We start from the raw sequence: 6,000 nt of genomic DNA, 5'->3' as shown, positions 1-6,000 counted from the left end.
TATTTTAGCTTGGTTGTTTGATTGTTTTGGATTGATTTTTGGTATGAATTGGTGTTTAGCTACCCAAGAAGTAATCGGCCGATCACCCCGAGATCGTCACCGTCGTCACACACCTCCGCGTGCACATGGGCCTGTTCTACATGCCCTGGAAATGTTCTAGAACCGGTCCAGCCGATTTGGACTGACCCGAACCGGTCAACCCAGTCGAACCGGGTATGTTTGACTCGACCATGTTAACCCATACTGAGTCAACTCTCCTGAGTCAATTAGTCCGAGTCAACTTGTTGACTTAGACCCGTTGAATTTGACTGTTGACTTTGACCCAAAAAGTTACATTTTTGGAAAAAGTCATATTTTATGTTTTTCGAAGTCTCGAGCCCGAATCCGAAGTCTGTTTTACTAAATTTGCACCTGATAAGCAGTTTTTCGGTGTTTTACCTTCGGTTTCAGTTTGATTTCTCAATTAAGTTCAGTTTCTGACGTAAATTCAATTGCTATGTATCAAAAGAATTATTAGACGTTGAATTAAAGTTCGAGGATCATCGAATGGAGTTTAAATGGTCAATCTATATGGCACAAAAACTGAGGTAATCATCTACTACCTTTTGTATGCGTTTCGGAACTGATTGATATATGGTAAATGCATGAATGGAAATGATTGGTCCATTAGATGTATTTAACTATCATTGGACTCAGACGTAAATTGGAATAAAGACATAACACGATATAAGACTCATACGGCTCGAAAAAAAGAAACTGAAAGATCGATTAGAAATAATTATAAGTTCAGTGATTCAATAATAAATGAATAGATTTCAAGATCCTTAAATTTTGATAAATTTCTTTAAAGGTTAAATATCGAGATTATTTGGCTAAAAATTACCAAAAATAACCCTATGGGTAAAATTACAAAAATACCCTTTATTGTAAAAGACCAAGACTTCCATGGATGGTGAAAAATAACCTAGAAAAGACATACTTGACTAATTATAAAAAAATAGTGTATATGTTTGAATTGAAAAGAATTACCAAAATAACCTCGAGCTATGAAATAACTAAAATAACCTCCATTGATCAAAGGAACAAAATATCGTGAATACGAAACGAACTAGATTACTTTCAAGTCTAATTTATCGAAAGTAATGGAGTGACAGAGAGTGGGATGACGATGATACTCTTAAAGTGTAAAAAGCAAAATGGATGACTATGATAATGGAGACGACCTGAGAACTAATATCTTAATCCACTTGAACCTTGGAATCATCAATTTAAATTCTTGATCTATATTGGAATGCCCCTAAAGTGTAAAATGACCTAAAGAACGTCTAGGCACTGGAATAACTATATACCCTCCAACTCTAAAATGAATAAATCAACCTCTAAAATGAATAAATCAACCTCGAATACCAAATGACCTAGAATTTATATTTTATGAGATAACGACCGAAGACTGAATTATCGAAGACACTTTACACGTCTAAGTTTCTTGAAATGACTAAATTATATGACCAAGTTGAACTACATGGAAGAACTGTATGTATTCGAATTTCGAAAATGATTGAATTACTATGGAAACTCCGAAGTGATTGGGATAGACTTAACTATTAAATGACCTAAGTACCTTCAAAGACCTAGAATTAAGTGAATGAATTAGACAAGTCTAGAAACGTTGATGTACTTATATGTTTTATTGCCCTTAAGGGTTTTAAACCCGAGATCAAGAACATTGACATTTATTGATATCGTTGCAATACAAAAAAGAAATAAATACCATTGGAATACCTATTCGTCTCCTCAAGAACTGATCAAGGATGATTCTGATATTGATTAGATCAACTGGTGCAGTTAGTAATAAGAAGTAAATAATAATGAAGTATCACAGTCCGAATGATTGACAAGTATTGTAGTGTTGGGATCGTTGGTTCAATTGGACTCAAAATCCTAATAATTCAATAAATAATCCTGAATACCACTGATTGTTTGAGTAATGGAATCACACTCAATATATATGAATCTAGAATTATTCTGATATAGAGGTTCATGAACACCTTCCTAATGCTCCTGAACCATAACGGGGTTCTAAAGTATCAACTTTAAATGTCTGATTAGATCTATTAGTAATCGATCCCTTTCATTAGGACCTCGTTCGTGGAATCCGATCAAATTGCATAAGTTTCATATTTTTCATTCATGATAACTATTAATTGCCTCTGAAAGATACTTGGATCCTTTAATGTGTTCCCCATGTACTACATGATAGATTTATATGTTTTGAAATGTGTTTTACCGAACTTTATTGATTTAATGGCTTATGAATCATGGCTACATGGTATGTTCTATTGAATAAACTACTATTGTTTTTAAACTATTTGTATATTGTTCTCCGATTTTCTTGGAACACACTAGACACCCCAACTCATTCTCCTAAATATGTGTCTCTTTATGTGTCCTCCAATTGTATGCTTCTTATCTGTTACCTAAAGACTTACTTAGAGAAATTTTAACTCATCAATAGAACCTGTAGATGCTCGTGTCACTAAGAAAATTTTATGCGTTACCATATATATATGATTGTCCTTTAGCATCATCTGGTAATTCTATATTACTGAGTTTTTCCAAAGCTTACTTTGTTATTTACCATTTCAGGTTAATGAATTGATCTTGTGCAATTATCAACATCAGTAATGGGAGTTCCTTTACCGTTGATTGCAGAGTATGATACCCGTATAATTGGGGGTCATGTAGGCCACATTTTGTACGTATATTAGACTCTAAAATTTGTTTTGATATTGGATATTATTGATTTTTATTTTTAAATTGTTTTATGATTTTAAATGGTTTAACAAAATTTTTATTTTCTCTGGATTTTTAGCATGAGTCGCTCTAGTGGCACAAATGTGACACCTTGTATCAGATCGGACCACCCTTATCGATTTGAGGGTAATACACTTATGGTAAGATTCTCTTTATATTTTAATTTGAGAGTTGTTGTCTCTTAAATATTTTTATTGAAATTGAGTGAACCCTTTGTGAGTGTGTTCAATTTAAATCCATCTTTACTTCATAAAATTGATTCGGTGATATTTACTTGTGCTAAACTGTGAAAATTGAAATCTTGAACTTAGCGATTTACACTTCATTTTGTTTTAACCAAATCGGTCCTCGGTTTTAACTTTCAATATGCTTGAGGACAAGCATAATCTAAGTGTGGGGTATATGATAAATCGGATATTTGCATGAATTTTATATATAAATTTGAATGTTTTAATATTCTAATGTATCTCAAAGCCTATTTTTGGCAAGTATTTGATATTTCATGTATTTAAATTGCTAACAATAATTCATGTATAAAAGTATAATTTTAGCCAAATTTAAATACTTTGGAGATTTGACAAGAAAAAAACAAGAATTTAAGAAAAAAGAATCATACACAAATTATACTTCTATATTTATCTTTTATTTAGATTAAAATTAGACTTTGAATTTTATTTTAATGTAAATTCATTTTTCCCATTGATGTAAATGACTTCTATTATAAATAGAGTCACGAGAGAAGATGAAAAGCAATCAATATTTTTCCTTAGTCGATACTCCTCTCCACGAGTTGTTAAACTCTCTTTCTTAAGTTTATTAGTCTTTATATATATAATAATCAATCAAGACAATCCTGATACAAGTGATAAGTAATCTAGAAAACATGTTTGAAGGTATTGATTCATATTCTTGTAAGTTAACAGATTAGTGCTTCGATAGTTTATGTGCATTGAGTCTCTTAATTATATAAAGTTATTATTAGATTTTAATTCTTATGTGTTTTTCTCTAAGAATTTTAATCTTGATAAGAAGGAAAACGATCATTCATGTTTTTCTTGGTGATTGTCGATTAATTACGTGAGATTGAGTTATGCACCTTTTTTAACCAACCAAACTATATGGGATTAATACATATTTATATTTTGTGAAGATCAATGATCTAAGTCTTGAATTAATACATCAAGATCTACCTTAACTAGAATTCATCTCCATATGAAATTCATTTTTGGGTAAATTACACCGTTCCTCACTGAACTTTACATTCTCTCCTATTTTTCTGTTTTAATCACTGAACTTTACAGATTGAATCATTTTGCTCACTCTCCCCGTTAACTCTTTAACGGTGTGGTGATGTATTATTTTTATTATAAAATAAAAAATGGTAAATTATATTATTCCTCATTGAACTTTACTCTCGCTCCTATTTTGCTCAGCCAACTATAAAATAAAAACAGAAGGTGGCCATATGCCATCACCGGCCACCGTCGACCACCATAGATGGTGGCCATTCAGTCCCAAATTTCATGGGTCGCTTCGCCTCGACACCTTGAGTCTGAATCCAACCTATATTTTGTCGGAACTTGCTCTGAATTCCATGAATCGGAGATTAAAAGTGAGGAAACTGAAACATTTGAATTGAGATTCACGGATTTTGGAGCATTTTTTGGTGAAACAACCACCATATTTGAACTTAGGGGGGGCGAGACGAACTGACCCATGAATTTTGAGACTGAACGGCCACCATTAACGACGATAGACGATGGTCGGAATGAAAAACGATGTGGTGGCTAATGGCGGTAACTAGTCACCTTATTTGCAAAGTGGAGAAAAATGAGGGAAAGAAGAGGATTCAAAATGACGTCGTTTTGGTGTATATTTGATTTTTTAAAACGACTCCATTTTGATGCTTGTGCTATGTCATAACACCATTAAAAAGTTAACGATAGAGTGAGCAAAAATGATTCAATCTGTAAACTTCAGTGAGCAAAATAGAAATATTTAAAAATACAGTGAGTAAAATAGGAGAGATAGTATAATTAGTAAGGAATAATGTAATTTACCCATTCTTTTTTACTTTAAATTTCTTTCTTTACTTTTTCATATTTTTCGTACCCTAATTTTGTCCCAACGACCTAAATTAGATCAAAGACGATAAAAGATGGACTAGAAAATGATCTTGATTTGACGCCAATTGGTTCAAGTGACATTGATGGCATAAGTAAAGGTTGTTTGCGCATAAACAACAGATTGATTCGAGTGACCTTAGTGACATGGATGGAAAATAATTCAGGGGCTTCGGGAAATGCTTAATGGAGATAAGTGACCGATTATGTTTTTCTTTACAAGCAAATTTCTTAGTACTCAAGTACCTATCCATATAAATAAATACTAAGGGTAATATCTAGTATCAAGTTTTTCTTTCTCCAAAATCTTTTAGTATTTTATTCATTCGTATTAGTGATATTCTTCTCCTTTTCTAGTGGTTTGTCACTTTTGGGTTTTTCACATAAATCTTGGTGTTCTTTATTTTTCTTTTTCAATGGTGTTTATTTGTTTGCCAATAATCTTTTAGATATTATAACAAATTGACATCAGAGATTTGGGTTCAAGGTTATGGAAACAATGAAGTATGATATTCCACTATTAGATTGAAACACCAGGTTCTCACTATGGTAGGTGAATATTTGAGATGTCCTTACACAATTGGACTTACATGATGCATTACAAGAGTTTGAGAAGAAGATATCATCAAATTGGACGAACAAAGAAAAACGTAAGGATCATAAGGCCTTATCTCAGATCCGTTTACACTTATCAAATCAAATCTTGTAAAATGTATTGAAAGAAAAATGGTTTCTTCTTTCTAAAAAAAATTGGAGCAACTATGCATACAAAATTGGAGCAGTGTCTTTATTCGCTCAAGTTGGCGGAAGATTCGTCTCTTGAAGACCACCTGGCCGTATTCAAGAAAATTGTATCTAATCTAGAGGCTTTAAAATTGTATGATCAAGAAGACTTAAGATCGATCCTCTTATGTTCACTACCTCTTTTTTACTATCTTTTAGAGACACAATTTTGTATAGTCGTCAAACACTCACTCTTGAAGAGGTGTACAATGGCTTGCACTCGTTTCACAAGATAAAACATCCTGTATTTCGTTTCAAGTCCCAGGAACAAGGTCTCATA

Source organism: Hibiscus syriacus, unplaced genomic scaffold (genome assembly GCF_006381635.1).
Source record: "Hibiscus syriacus cultivar Baekdansim isolate YM2019G1 unplaced genomic scaffold, ASM638163v2 tig00110584_pilon, whole genome shotgun sequence".
In the NCBI taxonomy this organism is placed as follows: Eukaryota; Viridiplantae; Streptophyta; class Magnoliopsida; order Malvales; family Malvaceae; genus Hibiscus; species Hibiscus syriacus.
This window is presented reverse-complemented; position numbering follows the sequence as displayed.